Source organism: Rhamphochromis sp. 'chilingali' (genome assembly GCF_963969265.1).
Source record: "Rhamphochromis sp. 'chilingali' genome assembly, chromosome: 7".
Classification (NCBI taxonomy): Eukaryota; Metazoa; Chordata; class Actinopteri; order Cichliformes; family Cichlidae; genus Rhamphochromis; species Rhamphochromis sp. 'chilingali'.
Window position 1 is genome coordinate 16152403 of NC_137934.1, and position 24236 is coordinate 16176638.

The window sequence follows — 24236 nt, forward strand, 5'->3', positions numbered from 1 at the left end:
TTGGTAGTATTTATGAATTTAAAAGCAGTCCAGTTGAGCTAAAGTTTTTTTTGTTTGTTTTTTAAGATACTAGCTCTATATTCTACCATTTATATATATCTGTAATCTAATTAAGGTTTAAACCTGATCAGTTCACTTTTTTGGTTTTATGACATTTGACTTTACTGGTTTTGTTTAGTTTCGTGCTCTTATCAGCTTCATTTCCAGCAGCAAATGATATTTTTTTAGAAATAACATGATAAATCACACATTAACACTGAACAGCTGACAGAAATGTTTAGCAATGGTTAATATAAAGTTCCCTCGAGAGTTTGAAAGAACACTGCTGATTTGTTCATTGTTTGCTCTGTAAACATCTGTTTACTTATAACAACATAAGGCATTACTATGTCTTTTTTGTGTTGTTCCCTTGCCTTTTCAGATAAGTGACTGTTACTTAACGCAGATTCACATGAAGAGCTTTGACACCTCTGGTCGTGTTAAGACTGCTGCTTCATCGCTTCAGCCAGTTTATTTGTTTTACAGCTGCTAAACCGCAAACTTTCAGCTTTGTTGACTTCTCGCAATGCAGTTCACACCTGCTTTTCCTGTGATCAGAGGCCGTAGCTATGGCTTCATCAGTGACACTCATTTAATGCCCTGTGTTTGAAGACCTTTTATAATTGTGTAGCGTGTTTTCCCTGTCAGTCTCCCTTAATAAAATATTTGCATATGTGACTAGACAAGAACATGTTTCCGAGGCTGTGCGTCATGTTCAGAAGTTTCAAAAGCCATCAGATCAGATGTCAGTCTGCCGTGCCAGATGAGCTCTTCAGACAAAAAGGACACCATGTATAGCTATGTGCAAGTACTTGATATCAACAAGCTCACTTCTCATTTGAGGGCCGCGTGCGGACATTATCAGCAGATGTGGCATCGGCACGCACTCACACATACTCACGCCACTGTTTGATGCCGTTCCCCTAACAACACTGTCAAGAGCTCTCCCTCTACATCATAGTGATGCTGTCCAGAAACATATCTCAAATGGAGTTGCGGCTCTTTGAACTGTGATTTTGCGTTGATGTGTGCGTGCACTTGTCTGAGTGACTGCATATCTGTGTCTCTCATTTCCATGAGAGTTTGTCTCTTTGTGCAGGAGCACTTGTAGTTAAGTGTCTGTACAGTCATCCATTTCATTTTTTTGTGTGTATATTTGTTTGCAACAGACACCCAAAGGACTGTCAGGTCAGTTGAGTGTCAAGCGAGCCAAATCCTTGGCACAGATTAACAGAGAAGGGTAGTGCCAGCCTGTGAGGGCAAGAGTAGTGGGAGCAGTCATAGCAATTAGGAACCAGCAGCCAGCCCTGCACTTACCCTGCCCGGCTCAGGATAACAGAAGCGACACACTCACACAGACACATAGGCATGCATGGGGATGTGCTCACTACATGCCCACTTATAAGTTGGTAGCTAATACATATGCAACACTGCGCCAAACACCATCCCAGATTCTGTAAAGTTATTTATTTCATATTCTGTATAGTTTTTCATATTTATATCCTGTTCATATCCTGTACATAGCTTGTACTCACTACAGCCTGTACATACTTATAGTTATAGAATATTCACAACATACTTCATACCGTGTACATTATAACATACCATAATAGACCCATTTCTGTAATATACTCACATATCTATATTATTGCTAATATATATTGTAATATATCTATATCACTAAAGCACTTCTGGATGGATGCAAACTGCATTTCGTTGCCCTGTACCTGTGCATGTGCAATGACAATAAAGTTGAATTCTATTCTATTCTAGGTGCAACGGGGGCTTGAGAGCGCTGCTAGAAGTGTCAAATATGCATGAGAGAGTGGAGGTCTGTGTCTCATAATCCCCGAGGCAATTAATACAATCGTTTCCAGGGCCAAGCACCTATGTGCACACATCTAGCCGCTCTATGGGCTTGTTGAATTTTTTAGGTAGACTAATTTACAGATACGTTGGCCAGAGGCTAGCTTTTATTGATTGGACCCATCTGGAAGCCGACGGCAAGCCATACATTGAGAATTCTCTACAGTGATGTATGAGGCTGTGGGGACAACACATTCACACTGTAAAGCACTGCTGGAAAACTGTGTTTAAAGATAAAAAGCATCCTCTCCACATACTTATGCTGTAGCAGTGATTGAGCTGTGATGCAGTGTTTGATTTGCTAAATTGAGTTGAAGTTAAATAGCAGTTTAATTGTTTAATTATGACAGGCTGTGAAATCGTTTTCCGCTGAGACTTATACCATGTAAAAATCCACACAACACAAACATGACGTTTGTAGACACAACCGTCACAGAGAATTCAATTTTTCATTTATTTTTTTGGTTTCCATCGCATTGCCGGTCCTGCAGAGCGTGGCGTCATTTTCAGTGTATTGTAAAGCATTTAATATTACCTCGCTTTTTGTTGTTGCTCCTGCAGATGTTTTAGCCCCCCAGTCAAATATTGATTGAAATGCTCGGCCAAGTACGAGGCGAGGGGAGGGCTGATATTCAGAGGCGTTCAGTTGGTGGGGAAGCATTATTGATTGCACTTAAAGTGACAAGATGGAGGAGGCCCACTTTGACACATTATCCCTATTGCTGCCAACAGACAAAGTGCGGGCCAGAGGAGCAGTGCCGATTGATTTGTGTGATCATGAACGCCCTGAGACCCATGAATCAGTTGTCCAACCTATGCTGCTTAAAAAGAAGTCAACAATTTTTCATGACAACATTGTAACGTAAAGACTGGCACCCTATTTGATTTAAGAAGGCAAGCAAATACCGGCGTAATGGATGATCTTCATGCACATTCTGACAAGGCGAAAAGTCCTCACACCTCTGGCAATAATACCTAGTGTGTAAAGCTGGTTTGAGAAGGCAGGTATTGTGGGCAGCTGGTTCAGGCATCTATGGGATTTTGTTGTGCATAATTCACTGGTGAGGCATGAAGCTGATATAGCCTCTCCCAGTCTTATGATCATCCATCAGGTAAAATTGCTTTCTTCTAACATTAGGCTGTCAACGAGAAATAACAAATGTAGCCATGCAGAGCAACACATGATTACAGGGTAATAATGCCCCGAGGTCAGAGAAATGTGACCTCATTCAGAGTAGTTTGTTGAAGGAAGCAAGAGAAATACTAGTCAAATTAGATGAAAAGTCACCAGGGAATGGCTCATCTTGCTTTGAGGTAACTGCTGTCAGGAGGCCCACTAGCTTTTTTAAAATTACTGTAACAGCTTGTTTCATATAATTTAAAAAAAAAAAAAACATCCATTTTTGACTATGTGCTTAAAGAAAGTAGTCGAGCAAATATGAGCTTTGACCACCGCTCCAAAACATCTCTTGCCAGTAGCAGAGGGCTATTTTGAGCCACATCTTTGCTCTGATTGCTATTGTGTAAATCCATCACTATAATCTTCCAGGAAATTGCACAGGCATTTCCAGAGGTCTAATCGAGATATGGGTTCGCTGTCAGATTGAGTAGGAGTAAGAATAAAGAGGAAAATTAAGGAGAGTCAAGACAGATGGAATGAAGGCGTATATATTCAAGTTGCACATTTTTAAAAGTAAAATATAAAGAGATGCTTGGGAGGGTTGTGATGGGTTTGCGGAGAAGGGGAAATTAATAGGTAAAGAAGATATAGCAATTTAAAGGAGGGAAAAAGGGGGGAAAAATGTTTGACACGCTTCAGTGATCGCAGATTCTTCCATCCCAATGTGCCTCTTCCTCTGTTGCCTGCAGGTCTCTGGTTTCCATGTACTGCATAACCAATTACCCATGACAATAAGATAAGGATAGCCAGCTGCAAATGATTAACATGCACTAAACAAACACCTCCTGGATTTATAAGACAAAATTTGGATGCATGTAAAAAACAAAACAAAACATGCAAATATAAGAGCCACAATGAACTGCAGGACAAGCATAATGCACGTAATTTTTCTGTACTCACAACACAGTGTAATGACAGGAGGCTCTGCAAAAGCAAACACCATGGCTTTACATCACAGCAAGCACGGTCATGTGTGAGCTTAAACTGTGAGGTCTAAATGGTGTTCTTCTTTGCAGAGAAGAGCTTAAAGGGCATTTTAATGAACTAAGCATATTGCAGTGGCATTCGATGTCACAGCAAAGTGAAGAATATGCTGTGTTCCCTACAAAGAAATTCAATGACATGGAAGTAATGGAAGCGAATCTGTGCACTGATAATATTGTTAACTTGAAACCAAAGTGAGATTTTCCTTGCGCTGGTTTCCAATCAAGTACAACTGTGGTGCAATTCACAGACTTTGCATAAAAAAGTCCTTCACCCTGAAGAACTAGAGTTCAGTTCATGTCCTCTATTACCATAGAAAAACTGAAACAAGTGGCTGAGAGGCACGTTCCTACTTGATAAGTTAGATGTGACAGCAGGCTCTGCTCCGCCCCGGGTAGTTTAGTGTGCGCTTGTGAACAAATACCGCAATGATGTGCAAATGTATTCTTATAACAACTTTACGCTGTTTAAAATTCCACCTTTGATTCATTTTATTTGTTACCTACAGTTTTTTCTCTCATCTGCTAATCAAAACGCAGGGGGGCTTTGGGGAATTTATGTGCATATATACATCTTTAATATTACCAGTATGAATTTCTGTGACATGGTAATATATTTTAATCATCTTAGGATTTTAGTGATTCAAATGAGCAGGTTTTCCAGCTGGGTGGGATTAGCAAATGTGCAGGGTGCTTAAACTGTGTGCAGGATTGTACCATGTCTGTGCAAGTGCTAGTATACTTTATTTTGTGTGTAAATACTTGTGTGAATAAGCATCTGACCCTGCTGGTTTTAATTAGGTTGTAAATGTCAACATATAAACTATTCTCTTCCGCCATGTGAAGCACGTGTGCAGTGCTCGCGGTTTGCTTTGCTGGACGAAGGGCTGCTGTTCATCTTTTGTCACACGTTAACTTGAGCAATTAGAGAATGTGAATGACTCGAAGCTAAGGCCAAGAATAGCTACCTGAGGCGTCTCTCGCTTCCTGACCTCCATTCCTCTCAACGTGCATTACAACAGAAGCGGGGGATACGTGTCCTGGCAACCACCAATTATTAAAGCCACATGTCATTCACATGAGGGTTATTACTTGATCGAGTCCCTGAGAATAATGAGATACAGAAATCAGTAACTATAGCAGCAGAAAAAGAAAAATGATAAGATTCCAATAAGAGTTCCAAGAATTCAGACTATTTTTAAGCAGATTTAATTGAGCTCTTGTAAATGAACCACATCTATGAATAGCTACATTATTGACAATGTGGTCTTGGCCACCTGGGAATTTGATCCCAAGCCCAGTGTGTGGCTTAATGAGCCACGGTGAAAAAAAATAGCTTCAAACGTACCTTTACACATATGAAGGAAATTACATCACAGGTAAAACGCTTGCAGTTAAAATTGTTTTTTTCAGACACTAAAAACTTTTACAATGTAATTAACTTTTAAAGTGACCTTTGGGAATTTCTTGCACAAAGTGTTATTTTTTTATTATTTTTATAACGTTTAATTTAATTTGGTAGTCACTGATTAAAGAGGAATGGCTTATTGCAGCAAAGGTTAGATATCAGCTTGCAATAGACTTATGCAGCTTACTGCAACATCTGCATGCGTGTACATTTTTACACTTTGGAGAGAAAAGGCGTGAAATGGACCGGCATGACTACACAGTTTGCTGTGATATTGTCATGTTAAATGCTGGCAGTGGTGTCAGCCAATTGCATAGGCTGTAGAGCCTACATGGATTCAACACAGAAGTCTAAGCTAATCTTAAATTACGACACTAAATCATGGAAACAGAACTGTGTCTAATCCATGCTGCCAGTATATGGATTTTGTACGTTTGCGGAATCCCACAGTGGTGAAAGACGGTGTGCTTTATTATTTAAGCTCAGTCAACACTTCCTGAATTTCAAGCTGATATCTCACAGTTAGAGTTATTATAAATTTTTGAAAGTGACATTTTTTTAATAAAAAGGAATTGGCTCATAAAATGGGACAGACTGAAATTTCCCCATCAAGTTAAGATCAGCAAAATCCAGAAATCAAATCAAATCAAAATTTATTTATATAGCACATATTAAAAACAACAGTGTTGACCATAGTGCTTCACAGTCAATAAAAACATGAGACAGTTAAAACAAACAATAGAAGAGGACAAACAATAGGTAACAACGCAAGAAGCTAAAACAGCCAACTAGACAGAATCAAAAGCCAAAGTAAAAAAATAAGTTTTAAGACGTAATTTAAAAGACTGGATAGACTCGGCAGTGCGAATATGAACGGGGAGGTTATTCCAGAGTCTGGGTGCCACGGATGCAAAGGCCCGGTCGCCTCTCGACTTCATTCGAGTCCTAGGTTGTGCTAGGAGCCTATGGTTGGATGATCTAAGTGCCCTGTTGGGATTGTATGAATGGAGTAAATCAGAAAGATAACTGGGCGCTAAATTATTCAAAATATTAAAAGTGAACAAAAGAATTTTAAAATCTATACGATATTTAACAGGGAGCCAATGTAATTTGGCTAAAATTGGAGTTATGTGTTCATGAATTCTCGTACCTGTTAAAAGACGCGCAGCTGCATTTTGAATTAACTGGAGCCGGCAAAGAGAGGAGTGTTGGAGGCCCGAGTAGAGGGAGTTACAGTAGTCCAATCTGGATGTAATAAATGCGTGGATAAGCTTTTCAAGATCTTTTAAAGGAAGGAACGGCTTTGCTTTGGAAATCTGACGCAACTGGTAAAAGCTGTTTTTTACCACAGTGGACACCTGTTTCTCGAGTTTAAAAGAGCCATCCAGGAACACTCCGAGGTTTCTTACAGTGGACGAAAGATGGCTAGCGAGAGGGCCTAGGGCGTCAGCTAACTGGTCTAGCGGAGTGTGACTACCAAAGACTATGATTTCGGTCTTATTCTCGTTCAATGTAAGAAAATTATGTGATAACCAAATTTTAACTTCATGCAAACAGTTGAACAGAGGTTGCAAAGAAGCAGTCACATCGGATTTCAAAGGTAAATAAATCTGGATATCATCGGCATAACAGTGAAAGGAGATGTTATGTTTTCTAAAAATTAATCCCAACGGCAACATGTACAAAGAGAAAAGAGCAGGACCGAGCACGGACCCTTGAGGCACACCACAATAAATAGGGGCAGAAGCCGAAGAGTGTTGCCCCATAGCAACAGAGAATGACCTCTCTGAGAGATAGGATTTAAACCAAGATAAAACCGTACCTTTGAGACCAACAACATGTTCCAATCTTGATAGAAGAATGTTGTGATTAACCGTGTCAAAAGCAGCAGACAAGTCAAGTAAAACTAAGACCACAGAATATCCAGAATCTACAGTTAAAAGAAGATCATTAAAAACTCTAAGTAAGGCTGACTCTGTGCTGTGGCGAGGTTTAAAACCAGACTGAAACTTTTCATTAATACCATTTGCATCTAAAAAGGCCTGAAGTTGTTTTAGAACTACCTTTTCCAATATTTTGGAAATAAAAGGGAGTTTAGAGATCGGCCTGTAGTTAGTGAGAGCATTAGGGTCAAGATTTTTCTTTTTCATAATAGGTTGCACAACAGCATGCTTAAAGACAGACGGTACACAACCTGATGACAATGATGCATTCAGCAGAGATAAGATACAAGGACCAATAACATGTAAAGCTTCCTTAAAGAAACGAGAAGGAAGAATATCATGCGGGGAACCAGAGATTTTGAGATGATCAATTATATCTTTTAAAGCAGAATAAGACACTGGCTCAAACTGTTGAAAGACAGTCAAGCATTCAGAAGCTGGAACTGGGTCTAAAACTGATGATGGGTGAGATGGATGAGAAGCCCTTAGAGCTGAGATTTTATCAGAGAAATACTTTAAGAATTTATCACAAAGAGCAGGGGAGGCATCCCTATAAGAAATAAGCCTCAGTTTTAGGATAGCTGTTCCAGTGATTTCTGATGAGATGCTGAAATTAGATTATTAGAAATAATGACTTGACCGCCATTTTCATGTCTTATCTTAAATATTACAGTATCATCTATGTGCTCAGTAACTAAAGTGTCGGGGGGCAAAGTCACAGAGAGGAATTTAAGGCCGTGTTATAAAGTTTCAGGTTTACAGGTGTTGCTGTTCTTGCTTCACAAATTCTTCACAGAAGAAAAAGGGGGAAAAAAAGAAATAAGATGTATGGTTGCCAAAGCTTTACTGCTTGAAATTATATATGTATTATTCATCAGTGATCATAAATCAATTCATGGGGCTTGTTTTGGGAGTATGAATAATGCATTCTATATAGATTTTGTCTTAGTATGCTGAAGATCACATCAGGAGAGATATCAGTATGGACATGAGAATGGCTGATTAGTCGAAGTTATTCCAATCTGGGACACAATCGAAATCTAGGAGCAAGAGGTTAATCGCATAGAAAAGAATTGTATTCTTTGGAATGATCACGGGTTGTATAAGGCAAGTGATGAAAACTATCTGTGCTCTATGCCCCCTGGGTTATGCAAATGGACCTCCTCTTTCAGTAGTAAATTGATGTGTAATGTTGGTCTACTGGACTCAATATGCCGAAAATACAAACTACCTGTGAGTGTATGTCTTTTTGTCACAGCTTCTTCACTGATTTAAGGCCAGTCAATTAGGCACGTAAAATAAATGTGACTATTAAACTGTTTTTTAAAACCTTGGCTTACATTTAGCAATAATTTCTACACGCTGACCATGCATTAAAATTAACATGTTTGAGTCCATCCATCGATGTCTGGGTGTCCTTGACAGGTCACCAGTCTCTCTGAAGGCCAATTATACATCCATGACCAGATATGAATCCCACTACTACAGTCCTTCCTACTTAACTGACTAAATGATGATATGAAATACCATACCATATAGAAGTACTGGAACACTAAGTGGTATTATCTCAAAACTTTGCATATCCCCCATTGACTTTGAATGTAACTGAATGCTATTTTTATTTTATTTTGTTTTCAAATGTGCTTAGCTGTACAGTACATACCTACCGGTCATTTTCATTTCTAAAATGTCCTGGTAATAACTGACACACACCTCAGAAAAAGCTGTGTGAACTTTCAAATATTCACAGAAAAGTAGTCGTGCCGTTGCCAGATAGCAGACAGGGAAAGACATTAGCATTGTGTCAGTCTATGCAGTGTTCTTCTAGTACTTTAATGACAAAAGAAATTATGTTTATACAGCATCTTTCTGCAGGGGGGTCAAGAGCTATCATAAAAGGCGGGTTATAATCTGAACATTAGCAGTGGGAACACATTAGGAGCTGCTTTCTCAGACCATTATCATCCATCATGGCCATTATTAAAACAGATGATCTCATAAAAGACAAAGATGTACCTCTCAGTGCACGTATATTACACTGTATGCTGTATGTATCTTAAAGAATCATACACTATTTTATTTTAAGCCATTTCGAATATGCTCCAAATCAGTGACAGGAATGTTCTGAGGCAGCGGAATTTGCATACATGTTACAGCCACTCAGTGTGAGGGCAACATAAAAAATGCAATTTTCTGCATGAATTCTCACTCTTCAAGATGTCAGCTGTGCAAAGGAGAGGGTGCATAGCACCTGTAATTGCATTGCTGCTGACATTTCTCATGATTTCAACTCCCAGTGCAAAAGGTTTAAATTTGTTATTGAAAAGGGTCAAACTTCAGTTAAAGAAATACTTCACAATGAACTTTTTCAGTCATCCCTAACGGCCAATAAAACGCCCTTTCACTGTTATAAAATAGAAAAAAATAGCCTCCAAAAGAGCCTGAAAGACAGTGACATTTTATGACTGTGTTAAATGTAAACAAGGGAGGGAAAAAAATTAAAAAGGCATTAGGACTGTTGCCTCACAACAACCTTCTGGTTAACTGAGGCATTAAGTATGTGTGGTATTTGTGGCTTTGTCCCACACTCAAAACAGATAACAGTTCGGTAAAGATCATCTAAAGTGACCATAGGTATGGATCGTCTATCTGACTGTGTTAGCCTTGTGATGGAGGGGTGGCTGTAGCTCAGGAGGTAGAGCAGGTCAGCTGCTGATTGGAAGGTTGGTGGTGTGATCCCTGGTTCCAGTTTGCATGCCAAATATCCTTGGGCAACCCCGACTTGCTCTCCGATGCATCCATCGGATTATGAGTGATAGTTAGAAAGCACTCACCGTATAGATAATAGTGCTTGTGTGAATGGGGTGAATGCGGCGTGTTGTATAGAGCGCTTCGAGTACTCCAGGAGAGTAGAAAAGCGCTATATAAGAACCAGTCCATTTACCATGGACTGGTCACCCATCTAGGATATCCAGATGAGATAGACTGCAGGCCCCATGACCTTACTGTTAAGAAGATGGATGGATGAACGTCAAAAAAGCCATAAAACCTTCTTTTAAACACATCTACATTCACTGTAAGACCTCTGGTACCACCAAATGGCAGTCTGTCACAGTAAAAGAGTGTAAAAATGGGAAAACAGAACTTGATAGAAGAATGTGCATACAAGAACTTTGCACAGTGTATTTCAATTATAAGCTATGATAACATGTGAATCATCCAGTGCTACCGTGGTACTACTGACAGATGAAATCCCGTGAACTCATTTCATGTAAAATAAGTTTTAAAAAAGTAAATCTCTTATGTAAAATCCATACACATCTCCTCTTTATAAAATGTTCTGCTCCAATAACAAAATAATAAAAGGGAAGAATGGAGTTCAACCAAGAGCAGCCACAAAACATCCGTTATATTTGATGGCAGAGAGAAAATGAAGGGAATTGTTCCAGGGTCACATCTGGCTCCCTTCTATTTTGTATCCAGATATTCATCCATCTGAAAAATTTAAGTCCTCTAAAGGGTTTTATGATCGACTGCAGGGGTTACTCTCCGAGGTTGAATTAAGGTCTTACATCACTGACAGATTTTTCTTAAAATCTTGCTCTACATATCAGACCTTTGGCTGTCCACGTTAGATCGATGCTTTGACATGAATATAGACTGGAGAGATTGAGCAGCCAGTGTCCAAAATGCTCAATGTATGGCAGCCTTGGCTCCTGTGATAGTTTCGATTCAGTACATCAGTAACACTCAGTAATTTCTAAAACAGAATGAATGAGTGGTCAGTAGGGAATCTAGCAAGAGTGAAAACGAACTCAGCCACAAGAAGCTCTCTCCCCTTGATCTGCAGCATTGTCTGTGATGAGATTATTCTTGACACAGACACACAGTAAATGTAACTTTCTATCCTCCTCATCTTTGCTCTTTTCAACAGGGCGAGTTCTAAGAGCACTTCAGCGATACATTTAGCACAATAAAACTGTAATGACGATGCTGAAGTACAAGACTTTTAATGTGTTGCTTTTTTGATTTTCATTGCACGGTCGCTGCAATTTTCATATGCCCTTTTAACATGACAGGGCCCTCTAGCAGTCTGATGTTGGCACCCAGCACCGCCTGGATTTAAATCTGCAGCCAGAGAACCCAAGCAGGACAATGACCAGATTTGGGCAGGAAGAAAGGGTGCATGTCTCAGTCCTGAATGTGAGGTGTCAGGATTTGATTAATGTCCAACATCATTGCACATTTCTACTCGGGCAGACTGATAAACTGAGATAAATTGCTGATGGATGGCCACCTTCCTCAAAGATAAGGCTCATTTCTTTCCCTGGGATATAGGAAATGCAGAAAGTATAGGTTCCTATTTTGACATTAAAGACCTTTTTTGTATCACACTGGTGATCTTATTACCCATTGGTCACTGCAGCAGGATGGCCTTTACTCAGTGTACACTTTCAATAAATACTTGATGGCTGGTCGGGTTGGCGTGTTGCTGTTTTGAGAAACAGAATTAGAATTTTTTGGGACATGAGCCAAATGGTGAGTTTTAAAATATTAAAGCACAATAGATAGGTCAGCTAAGTGCCAGCCTAGTTTGCATAAATGCCTCAAACGTGCCACGAGGGCACATAAATGAGTAATTAGTTTGTTTGTGTCATTTAAAACATTCATTTAACATTTAGCTGTTGGAATTCATTCTTCTTCTTTATAACATTGTCAGAGTATAGCCTCCCCTCCCACAAATTTAGCAGCGAGGCAAGGATGTGAATGTGTATCACGGCTCAGTTTGATGACCCAAGATGGAAATCTTTCTCAGGACTGAAAGCTTAGACATATGTCATCTAAATCAGGCATCAACGGCATCATACTCATAACATAATCAGTACTTTAGATGGATGATGATTAGGACAGCCCGATTATATCGACATGTGATCAGTGACATGTGCACAGGGTTCATGTAGTTGAGGGATGCAGAAACATAAATTGTTTATGGTGACACAGTAATTTCTAGACTTTCCAATCACATGGCCCCTGGGAAAAATATGTCGCAATAGAAGAATTATCAACTTCTGCTATTAAGCAACAGAAACAACAATAATACCATATTATAGGTGTCACTTTCATGTGCCCAGTCTCAAATCATAGTCACTGCAAATTTCTCTCAAGATAACATAATGTCGTTTTCATTAACTTTAAAGGCATGCCCCTTAAGAAGATTTAGCATGTTTTCCAGGTGTCTGGGGTGAAACTGAAAATGAAATTTTAACAGGCTGGATGTTTGGGGTGAAGGGAGAAAGATAGGACAAAAGATTTAAATTTATTTAATGGTTCTCAGACAAATTGTAGAATTAAAAAAATGATAAAGAGACACCATCTTTAGTATTAAGAGCTTTAAAAATATTATACATTTCTTAAGTGGACACAACTAATTGTAAATGAAAGTATAAGATAGGATAGAGCATCTGTTTAGTCTGTCTAAAGAACAGTCTTCATTAGGAAGATTTGCTATCAAATTAAGTAACACTCCTGTTGTAAAGCCCAGTATGTATATTTTTACCTGGGTGGGAGGGTATGGCTCACTGGAGTTCACCTTTGCTAATCTCTGTTGTACACCTTCCTCGGCTCTTCACTGTAAATTATGAGCTACATTCACCACGGTTGATTTGGCGACTCTGCTAATCGCATTAGGTAATCCCACTACTGCGTGGCAGCAACAGGACATTGTTCAAAAACTTTTTCTAAGATGCTTAGGCTGGCAGTGAGCCAGATATTATCCAACCATTCTAGTATGCAGCTTTTCTGCTACTAAATGTCAGTTCACCTTGATCTGGTATGAGGGCGTTGTCAGCAAGATTCACAACGTGAAGCCATTTTCTGACAATTTTTCAAAAATATTTTTTCCTTTATTTATTATTAGTAATATATATTATTAATAAGATTCTAAATGGTATAAAAACAAGTGATGGGGACTAATTATGAAGGGAATAACTCGAGAACAACTACTTATGCACAATGGCAAATCTGGTGTCATGACTTCTATAAACACTCTTGCTGACAGGCCAAGAGTTCAGCATATTTTTATCCTCCTTTTCTAGCAGTGGTTTCGACACTGTATGTTTGTCTGTATCAACTGCATTTCCTCAGTTTTAGTGTTTTCTTTTTTCTCCCTTCAGGACAAATTTGTAGTATCAGAACTCAGAAACTAGTACTGTGTTCTTCCATTTTATTTTTACCAACTAGGTTTCAGGCTTCAAGTATAACATGATATAACGTAATTTATAAATCTTCTAAATAAACCCCAAGGTGTTGTCAAACCACCTGAGACACCGGGTGTGCCACGGTGCCTCCTATCAGTTAGAAATAACAGAAAAACCTTAACTGACTCCTTTCGATGTAGAGGTGTAGCAGCTCTGTTCTGAGCTTCCCCCAAATGACTGAGGACTTGTATCCACAATCTCTTTCTTTCTGTCATGAAGTTTGAGAATATAGGGGAGTGTGGGAAATGGACAACTTTTCTTTTGCATTTAATGGTCTCTTTGCCACAACAGACCAGTTCAGCGTTTTTAGTACTGCAGAAGCTCTGCCAATACCCTGGGATATTTCTAGGGCCCAGGAGCAGACACTTCACCCGTTTCAACCTGCGGTGGAGGTCTTTGCTCGATGAAAATAACAGGACTACATCATATGCAAAAGGAAGAGTGTTGTTATCCGGAGAAAATTGAACCCAGAAGACTTGGCCACTTTTTTTCTGCCATTTTCCATCCATAAAATTTCTGAACAGAGTCAGTGACAAAGGGAAGCTCTGTCCAACACTTATGAGTCTAAGCTGTTGTTGGCTGTGCTCTCACTATGGTTGTACAGTGACTGAGAGACTCAGTTAACTGTTTCAAAAGGTCAGCATAGTTGCTGCGGAGCTGTACAGTGAATGCAGGCTTTTCATCACGTATACCTCGGACTCCTTAAACAGTCTTCTGATAAGCCAGAGGAGCATACAGGGAGTGCAGAATTATTGGGCAAGTTGTATTTTTGAGGAATAATTTTATTATTGAACAACAACCATGTTCTCAATGAACCCAGAAAACTCATTAATATCAAAGCTGAATGTTTTTGGAAGTAGTTTGTAGTTTTTCGTTTTAGCTGGATATCTGTGTGTGCAGGTGACTATTACTGTGCATAATTATTAGGCAACTTAACAAAAAACAAATATATACCCATTTCAATTATTTATTTTTACCAGTGAAACCAATATAACATATCCACATTCACAAATATACATTTCTGACATTCAAAAACAAAACAAAAACAAATCAGCGACCAATATAGCCACCTTTCTTTGCAAGGACACTCAAAAGCCTGCCATCCATGGATTCTGTCAGTGTTTTGATCTGTTCACCATCAACATTGCGTGCAGCAGCAACCACAGCCTCCCAGACACTGTTCAGAGAGGTGTACTGTTTTCCCTCCTTGTAAATATCACATTTGATGATGGACCACAGGTTCTCAATGGGGTTCAGATCAGGTGAACAAGGAGGCCATGTCATTAGTTTGTCTTCTTTTATACCCTTTCTTGCCAGCCACGCTGTGGAGTACTTGGACGCGTGTGATGGAGCATTGTCCTGCATGAAAATCATGTTTTTCTTGAAGGATGCAGACTTCTTCCTGTACCACTGCTTGAAGAAGGTGTCTTCCAGAAACTGGCAGTAGGACTGGGAGTTGAGCTTGACTCCATCCTCAACCCGAAAAGGCCCCACAAGCTCATCTTTGATGATACCAGCCCAAACCAGTACTCCACCTCCACCTTGCTGGCGTCTGAGTCGGACTGGAGCTCTCTGCCCTTTACCAATCCAGCCACGGGCCCATCCATCTGGCCCATCAAGACTCACTCTCATTTCATCAGTCCATAAAACCTTAGAAAAACCAGTCTTGAGATATTTCTTGGCCCAGTCTTGACGTTTCAGCTTGTGTGTCTTGTTCAGTGGGTCGTCTTTCAGCCTTTCTTACCTTGGCCATGTCTCTGAGTATTGCACACCTTGTGCTTTTGGGCACTCCAGTGATGTTGCAGCTCTGAAATATGGCCAAACTGGTGGCAAGTGGCATCTTGGCAGCTGCACGCTTGACTTTTCTCAGTTCATGGGCAGTTATTTTGCGCCTTGGTTTTTCCACACGCTTCTTGCGACCCTGTTGACTATTTTGAATGAAACGCTTGATTGTTCGATGATCACGCTTCAGAAGCTTTGCAATTTTGAGACTGCTGCATCCCTCTGCAAGATATCTCACTATTTTTGACTTTTCTGAGCCTGTCAAGTCCTTCTTTTGACCCATTTTGCCAAAGGAAAGGACGTTGCCTAATAATTATGCACACCTGATATAGGGTGTTGATGTCATTAGACCACACCCCTTCTCATTATAGAGATGCACATCACCTAATATGCTTAATTGGTAGTAGGCTTTCGAGCCTATACAGCTTGGAGTAAGACAACATGCATGAAGAGGATGATGTGGACAAAATGCTCATTTGCCTAATAATTCTGCACTCCCTGTATTGAGCCAGAAAATAGGAATAAATGACTGCTGCACCAAATGTCACTGGACGTCCTTCCTTTCTGTGGTCATTATATAATTCCTCGTCTTTCTGCAGAAGTTGTATAATTTTATAGTTTACACAGTCTTGGGCAACTATTAAAAAGCAATTTCCCTGAAGGATTAATATGCTTGTTCTGATTCTGATTTTGATACTATAGCTGTCTATGTGGTGAATAATTCAAATGACAGACTGATGGGTGACTTTAATCATTCTTTGGCTGTCAAATGAGTATCAGAGGCCACAGACAGAATCATAACACCATAACCACCACATAATTACAAATTATAGTCCTGAATGGAACTGTAAAATTGCCTTCTGTCTGTGACAAAATGGTGCCAAAGGGAGTGAAATGTTATTAGAAGTAATATATCATTTTACATGTTTTTTTCCTTCTTTTTTTTTGACCTAGCAGTTGAGATGGAACATTCAGTAAAGGACTTAACACTGTTATATTTTAATTATGTGTGTGTGTGTATATATATATATATATATATATATATATATATATATATATATATATATATATATATATATATTTATTAGGGGTGCAACGATACACAAAATTCACGGTTCGGTTTGATACTTTGGTGTCACGGTTCGATATTTTTTCGATACAAAAAAAAAATGTTCATGCCTTTTTAATTTGTCATTTATTAAAATTATAAATATATATTTTAACACAAAAGTACAGTTTTTAAATTTAACCCTAACCCTTGTGCGTGTTGTTTTTTAGCTCGTCATATTGCAGCCACAGAAATTCTTTTGTCCATGAAACCATAAAGCTGCACTTTCTTTTTGCCTTATAGTCTGATTTGTCATAACTTCTCCGTTTTGTGGTAAGCTTTTCTTTGGCTGTCACTTCTTCACCCTGACCTGTCTTATTTGGCTCAGCAGAACTAAAATATATATCTGTCTGTGAAGGTTCTCAATCATCCAGGTCATCGTAGTGAAATATATATCCTGCCGCACTCACATAAGCTCAGCGATTCTCTGCGCGATCAACCTATCACATGTTTAAGCTGCGGGAGATTTCACTTGTCATGTTTGCATAGTAAGCTAACAATTAATAAGACGATGTCAGAGGAATTGGTGCACAAATTATCATCACTCACAGATCAGTGCTGTCGCTCTCTATACACAGTTCGCGCGATTGCAAAGTGAAAGCAAAAAAACAAGCGCAAATTCAAACACGATTTCAATATGTCACATATTGACAGTGGCTCACCCAATGACATAATTACCCAGCTACATTTCTGAAAGAATGCAAAAGCATTGACATATATTTTTCCTTCCTACAATAGCCCTACAGGCAGGGCAGAGATAGCCCCGGGACGTCGGGCTAGCGATATTGCGAGCCCTGTATCTGATTGAGGAATCACTCATCTTTGGAAAAGAGAGTTTATTACAGAGAAATGTCTCTTTCCAAAATAAAAGCTATACTATCCGCTTCTTCTGGGCTATATTCTCAGCAGCATATTAAACATATCAGGTCTCCATAAGGAGAATCCTGTGCTAACAGCTGTCTAAATGACTCCGCTAAAGTTTGTAGCATGCATGCTTGTTGTTTTTGTCTTTGCACTAGGATGATGTCGGTGTAAATGTGCAGTCATATTCGTTGTGTTCCCACTAGTGCTTTCAGGTTAATCTCGTTGAAATAACCTTAACGCCACAACACGGCAAATCTCCATTAATGAGCTACCCTATACAGAGGGGCTAGACGGCCAACACGTTAACGAGCTAACTGCGCTAACACACTAGCTCCCACCCATGTAATTGAGCATTGCATGGCACATCCAACATACTGTTTTACTTTAGTCCATGACTCGCTTACCTTCAGGGTCATACGTCGCATGAAAACCAAAATAATTCCAAACGCCAGATCTGAATGAGGGTGGGGAGGTCCACTTCTGTCTCGCTAGCTTGCCCTGCGCTTTTCCTTCTGACCATGCTGTCTGTGTTGAGTGCTCAGTGAATCTGCGTTCGACTACTCCGCCTAGGCTGCACTCTCGAGCCTAGGCGGAGTAGTCAAATGCAGATTCACTGAGCGCTCAACACAGACAGCATCGTCAGAAGGAAAGTTGATAAAATAAATTACAAATTTTGTATTGTTCTTTTTTTTTTCTCCCCTTTGGTTTTCTTTCTTTCTCTCCCCCTCTTTCTTTCATTCTTTCCCCCTGTCCTATCCCACAGTCATGTCTGTCCCGTTTGCAACTGAAAATAAAATAAATTCATAATTATAATAAAGGTCAATCAAATGGACCAATATGATGATCCACTTAAAATAAATCCTCTTGGCATCTTTCTTGGCCTCAAGACAACAATTCTGATGGCTATAGATCCAAACGGGACACAAAAAAAAAAAAAAAAAAAATTGAAAAAAAAAAATTGAAAAAAATTGTATTGTTCGATACATATGCGTACCGAAAGCACTGTATCGAACGGTTCAATATCGATACGAATATCGTTGCACCCCTAAAATAAATAAATATATATATATATATATATATATATATATATATATATATATATATATATATATATATATATATATATATATATATATATATATATATATATATATATATAAAATAAATCAAAGACTTCCAGGTCATAGTTTTAGAATACTTTATGACCTGTTTATTTTTAGTTATCCTCACACTTTTCTGGTCAGTTTCCCTTCTCTGTGATTGTCTCTCCCATCTTTATTCTTGTTTCCCTTTTTCCTATTCATATGTATGTATTTGTTATCTGTTGGGTCATGCACTGCCCCATTGTTTTTCACTTTTCATTTGACCCCCAGCTATCTGCTGTACCTTTTTGTGGTTATGGTTCTATAAGTTCAACTAAAGAAGGACAGGTTTTACCTCACCTCCAAAATCTGAATCCTAATCTGAAAAAAAAAAAAAAAAAAAAAAAAAAAAAAAAAATCTACCCCTCATGTATTTATATTTTGCTTCCAAAGAGTCAGACTTTCTTTTACTTTTTACTAGTCCTGACTTTTTGATGATCTTTGGACATTGGCTGCTTTTTCACTGATTTTCAGAAGATGTATTATTTTTTTAATTAAGCCACTTTACTCTGTGTTTACTATGATTCAAACACAAATAAGACACTAAATTCAAGATATGGACCAGTTTGACAGGAATAGTTTAAACAAACCTCATTTGAGCAGTTTGGACATATCAGTGAAGAACCTAGGGTAATCGGGGATTTCAGCTTTTTGATCTTCAGCCACCCTGACCTGGGTGACCCACATAGGTTTGATCAGGCCCTGACTTCTGTCTAAGCCTCAGCTGTTTCCTCCAGGTCCACCTGTAGTTGCCAATCGTGAGCTGGAGTTAGTGAGTCTATAGAGTTCTTCAGCTAGTTTGGAGGCTTTGAACCTTTCTGGATGATGACGTGAGCTATTGAATGCGCAACAGTGTATTCCCCCTCTACCGGGGCTTTGGGGTAGCAGCTCAAAATATGTTCCAAAGACCTGGTAGCCTGAAACAGATATGAAAGTTGAAAGAGCTTGGGAGAAGATTTGTATATGGACTGGATCAAAAATTAGACTGTTGCCTTTTCCCAATTCCACATCATTGTCTAGGTAATCTTCCAATGTCCCTTACATTCTCCTTTAGAAGCCAAGCAACTGTTTGGGAAATAAAATCCAGCAAAGACCTAACACAGGACCTAAGAGATGTATCTAGTCCTTCAGTTGATCTGTCTACTGTTCACTGAAGGCTCATCAGAAATGGTCCCAAAGGAAGGATGGCAGTCGAGCCAGAAAAATCAATGGCAACAGTTCACGAGGGATACAATTTTGTGTTCAAATCCTTGTCAATATGTGCTGAAGAGATCAGGAGTGTCTACAACATCTGTAAAATTCAGTTTTTTGTCTTTTAAGTGTATTTCCTTTTGTTTTTGCACAATTCAGTATATTGCTGCCACTATTTTCCATTTTCCTAGCAAAATGTAAAGAAACAAGTGGCGGTTTGAGAGTTGCACAGTGTTGTACAAAAGTGATTATCTAGTTAATATCCATTCAAGTCTATTGGAAAGAAATCCCACATGGCTCAAAGTATTAACTGTCTCAACAATTTAACTTTCCTAAAACTTTATTTCAGACAGTCAGCAGATATTGTTAATACCATACTGGCAAACCAATTAGTTTCAATGCTTAGCAGTTAAATATGCACTTCTGAACTGTTGGCAGTTACATCACTGAAATCTGTAGTAAGGAAAACTGCTTTGAGGAGCGCTCTGCTTAGAGTGTGCAGTGACCCATTACTGAAGTCTGGCCTCTCTGCCTGCTCAATACAGCCTCCCAGTCTTTCATGCACAATGCTTTTGCTTATATTACTGAAGGGGTCATTGATAATGTTCTTGACCGTTTCTGCGAGCTGCCTAGCGCCCACAGACCATGTGGTTGTTCATTTCAATACTCATACTAACACACAGAAGAGGGATTTGATGTGCATAATGGACCATCTACACATACTCTGGCTCATATCAAGATGGTTCTTGTTCTCTAAGAACATCTCTCCATATACACAAGAGGATGACAACCTCCAGCCTTCGATGCAGCTGCTAATCTCAGACCATAAATCAAAATTGGCAAAGCCACTCCTTCGCAGCCTCTGCTCCATAAAGGCAGCATAGCCGAGTGTAGCATATTGATGCCAGCCCCTGGAGTCTAGCTGGACTGATGCCTGGCAGTGCCTCTGCTTGCTTCCTGCCATAGCAGCCACACAGTGCTTTGCAGTGGTTTATCAAACCCAGTGTGTCATGAAAGCATGACAGCGTGAGGCCTGAAGATTAAAACCACTCAGCGCTTCGTCATTTGAAAATGAAACACACAACACCCTATAAAAATAGATTTGACAAAAGTCACAAGTCTGGGTCACAGCCAGATGGAATTATCATTTCCCTTCCATTTGTATTTGTAGGGGAAAAAACTGGACCCTAATCCAAATTTTTTGAGTTTGGCCCCATTTGTGAACTTCCTATTTCAACAATGATACTCGAATCCTGAATGTAGTACATTCAGACAGTTATCCCCATGCACTTAAGTGAACCGTTTCAACAGAACATTACTTTTCTAAACCAGAAAGAAGCAGCAGAAGTGAAGTTATTATGCAACTAACCAGCAATTTGTTCAGCGAACACTACCCTTTTAGCTTCTGTGTGGTGGCAAACTCCTACAAGTCCTGCTAGCTCATATGGGAGTAAACAGATCAATATGTTCACCTGAGAGATGGATGCTCACCTCCTCTAAGCAGAGGTTATCAGGCAAATTCTACAAATCCCTTCTTTCAGCAGCAGCCTAATGACACTAATGGGCGGCAATGCTCTCAGAGACCCTTTATTACACTGGTTAAGCCAACAACCTCAAATATAATGTCCTAATCTGATTAGGAGATGGACACAGCTGAGCAGAAGAGAGACAGACTAGACAGCAAGAGGGAGCAGACTAATCGAGATGGGTTTTTATTGTTCATGAATATAAAAAGGCGAAATTACACAGAACTGGATGTCTGCTAATTTTTATATATGTGCTAAAATATAATCTGTATAGTCATGCAAAGTGTTCCTGAAAAGTCTGCCCTTTTGAAGTGCTATGTTGACACTAACTAACCAAATGCCCAGATGCTTGGACATCTTATAGAGCTTAATTGAGCATGCAGAACTACTAAAGCGGCTGAAACCTCGCTTTAGCTTGAAATTTGAAAGCAAGCAACAACATAGAATCTCATCTTTGTGTTTTAAATTATATGCTAACCTCCTAGGACCTGGCGTCCCCATACGTGGACATCACATTTTGGGCTATTTAGACCAAAATACTTAATTTTGCTCCACAAGGGCCTGATATCCACTTATGAGGACATTATACTGCTACTGTTCTATCGCAATTTTAAACAAATATCCTCATATGTGGCTCTAACTTTTCTTAGAAACAAAAAAAATCAGTTTAAAAAAAAAAATCTGGTAATTCTTTGTTTTTACATTCATCGGGTCCCAATCAGCCCAAATATCAAAGAGAAATTAAAAATGCATGCCACGGAAGAGTTCGGGTCTTAAGTTATTCCCATCCATTATCCATTTGGCCACAAAAAAGTATTATTTTATGTGAAAATCTGTTCCCAGGCTGGATGTTTTGCTCTGACTTGCTAGTTAGGTTTGAAATAAAATGTTTCAGAAAAAGATTCAGCTTTGGGTAATATATGCCCCTTTACAACATCATCCCTGTGCGCTGAAAAAAAAACTGATGCATCTTCACGCTTAACAAAAATAGACATTATGTCTTCAGAGTCTTTCAAATGAGAAAATAATGCACCTTAAGCTGAATTGATCATGTGATCCAGGCCAACCAAAATCAATCACTTCCTTCGAGATGGAACCTGCAGTGATGGATACCACCCCACGGCTCGTTGCAAGACAAGAGTGCCACTTTGGGAGAGCATGTGTGTATGTGTAGACCTCACTTCATTTAGCACCGCACCACAGGGGAGCCAGGGGAAATCACACAGAGACACGAGAGAGAATAAACAAACAAATCAAAAGCATTAAACCAAGCAAACACAACATAGGAGGCTTTTTTAAGGACTGTTAAACCGCCATTATCCAAATCAAAATTCAATGACTTCTTTGATACTCCTATCACCATAGGGAGGTATGCAAAGCACAGGTTTCAGACCAGAGTAACCGTACCTAAAAATACCAGCCCTAATCTTCATTCTTTTCTCCTTCAACCTCTGAACATATTTATAGTGAAAGAAGAAAATGTGTTGCTGTCTTTTGTTACCCAAAATAGAATTAGATTTATTCTCCAGGTGCTGTTGACATTTTTACTATCAAATGGGAATTAAAGGAGCACAAATGTTTACACTTAAAGCTTTCTTCGGTGTGCAAATACATGCCTCATTCCCTGCAAATGTTACACACCCACCATCGTACATCTGCAGGCATTCTGTCGTTAGGTACAGGCTACCTACAGAGCTTGGAGGAGGTTCAAATCCATAAGTTCAGATCTATAATAGTGACTCGCTTAATTACAGATTTGCAAAGAGAGATCACGTTGCCAAGCCTACATGTATGCCAATATAAAAATATACAGGGATATATATATTGCTGTTTACTTTAGTGTTAGGCTGTCTGAATGTCAAGAACTTGGGTTATGGAAAGCCAGTAGTTAAATCCAAAAATACTGCCTTTTAAATAAGGTCGATACTGACTTTATTTCTGTATATAATAATTGGAGCTCTCTATCTACAGTTTAACTTTGGTTTGTTTCTCTAACACGTTCATAGCCAATGTGGATGCTGTTTAAGGCTTCAAATGACCGAAGTTAGCTCTTAAACGTTTCAGTGCGTCTGCCATTCCTTCAACATTAACATTATTTCATGGCAATCTAAGGACATGGCTTGGAAAAAAAGCCGACTGGACTTACCTGGATGACCGAGAACCTACACAGAAATTATGTAGAAGTCGTTAGTGTTCAATCCAGTTTGCAAATATTTTTGCACTTTTGCCATATATTGGTCTGTTAAGATACACCATTTTTCAAGCCCGACACAGGCTCTAAAAAACCATTTAGGGCTTCGCTGCATCAGTCATGACCAATTTTTAAATCTGATGCTCACAAGTCCCATAACTTTGTGGAGGTGGAATACCATATTGCTTAAGTACTCCTTTGAAGTTTAATTTTAGGCTGCATGAGCGGAATAGCCAATTGAGTTAATTAACAGACAGCATGAATATAAAATGACTGGCTACTACAGAGGGTATCTGTCATGTTTTTGGCCTACATTGTCTCTTATAAAAAGCAAACCAAACGCTGACCAAACAGATACTATTTTTATCTAAACATATTCTGTCTAATAATATACAAACAGAATATCAAGAAATTGAGTTTAGAGTTTGATCTGATAATGGGCTATGCCAATACTTCAAGTAATGGACTGTAAAGTTTTGTGACTCATCAAAAGGTCAGAGAGTTTGTAGATTGCTTCCATATATAGTGGTTCATAGCTAAAAATTGCTTCTGCCACTAAAAATGACCTTTTTAGGTTTATAAATGCACAATTTAGCAAGCTGTCCCTCTAAATTTTTGTAAATGTCTTCAGCTTTTAGCTGTGTTTAAGTGACTGGTAAATATTTTATTAAGTGTGCTGGATTCCAAACTGCAGACAGAACAGTATTAGTCCAATAAGTGTATACGTATTTTGTTTCAATATTGTGAATGCAGTGT

The 24236-nt window shown here is 39.0% G+C and overlaps 1 protein-coding gene across 1 annotated transcript in view; it reads left to right on the forward strand.

Moving 5' to 3' along the window:
- chrm2a (cholinergic receptor, muscarinic 2a) overlaps window positions 1–24236 on the forward strand; it is an 89681-nt gene that overhangs the window by 29507 nt on the left and 35938 nt on the right. The window lies entirely within an intron of this gene.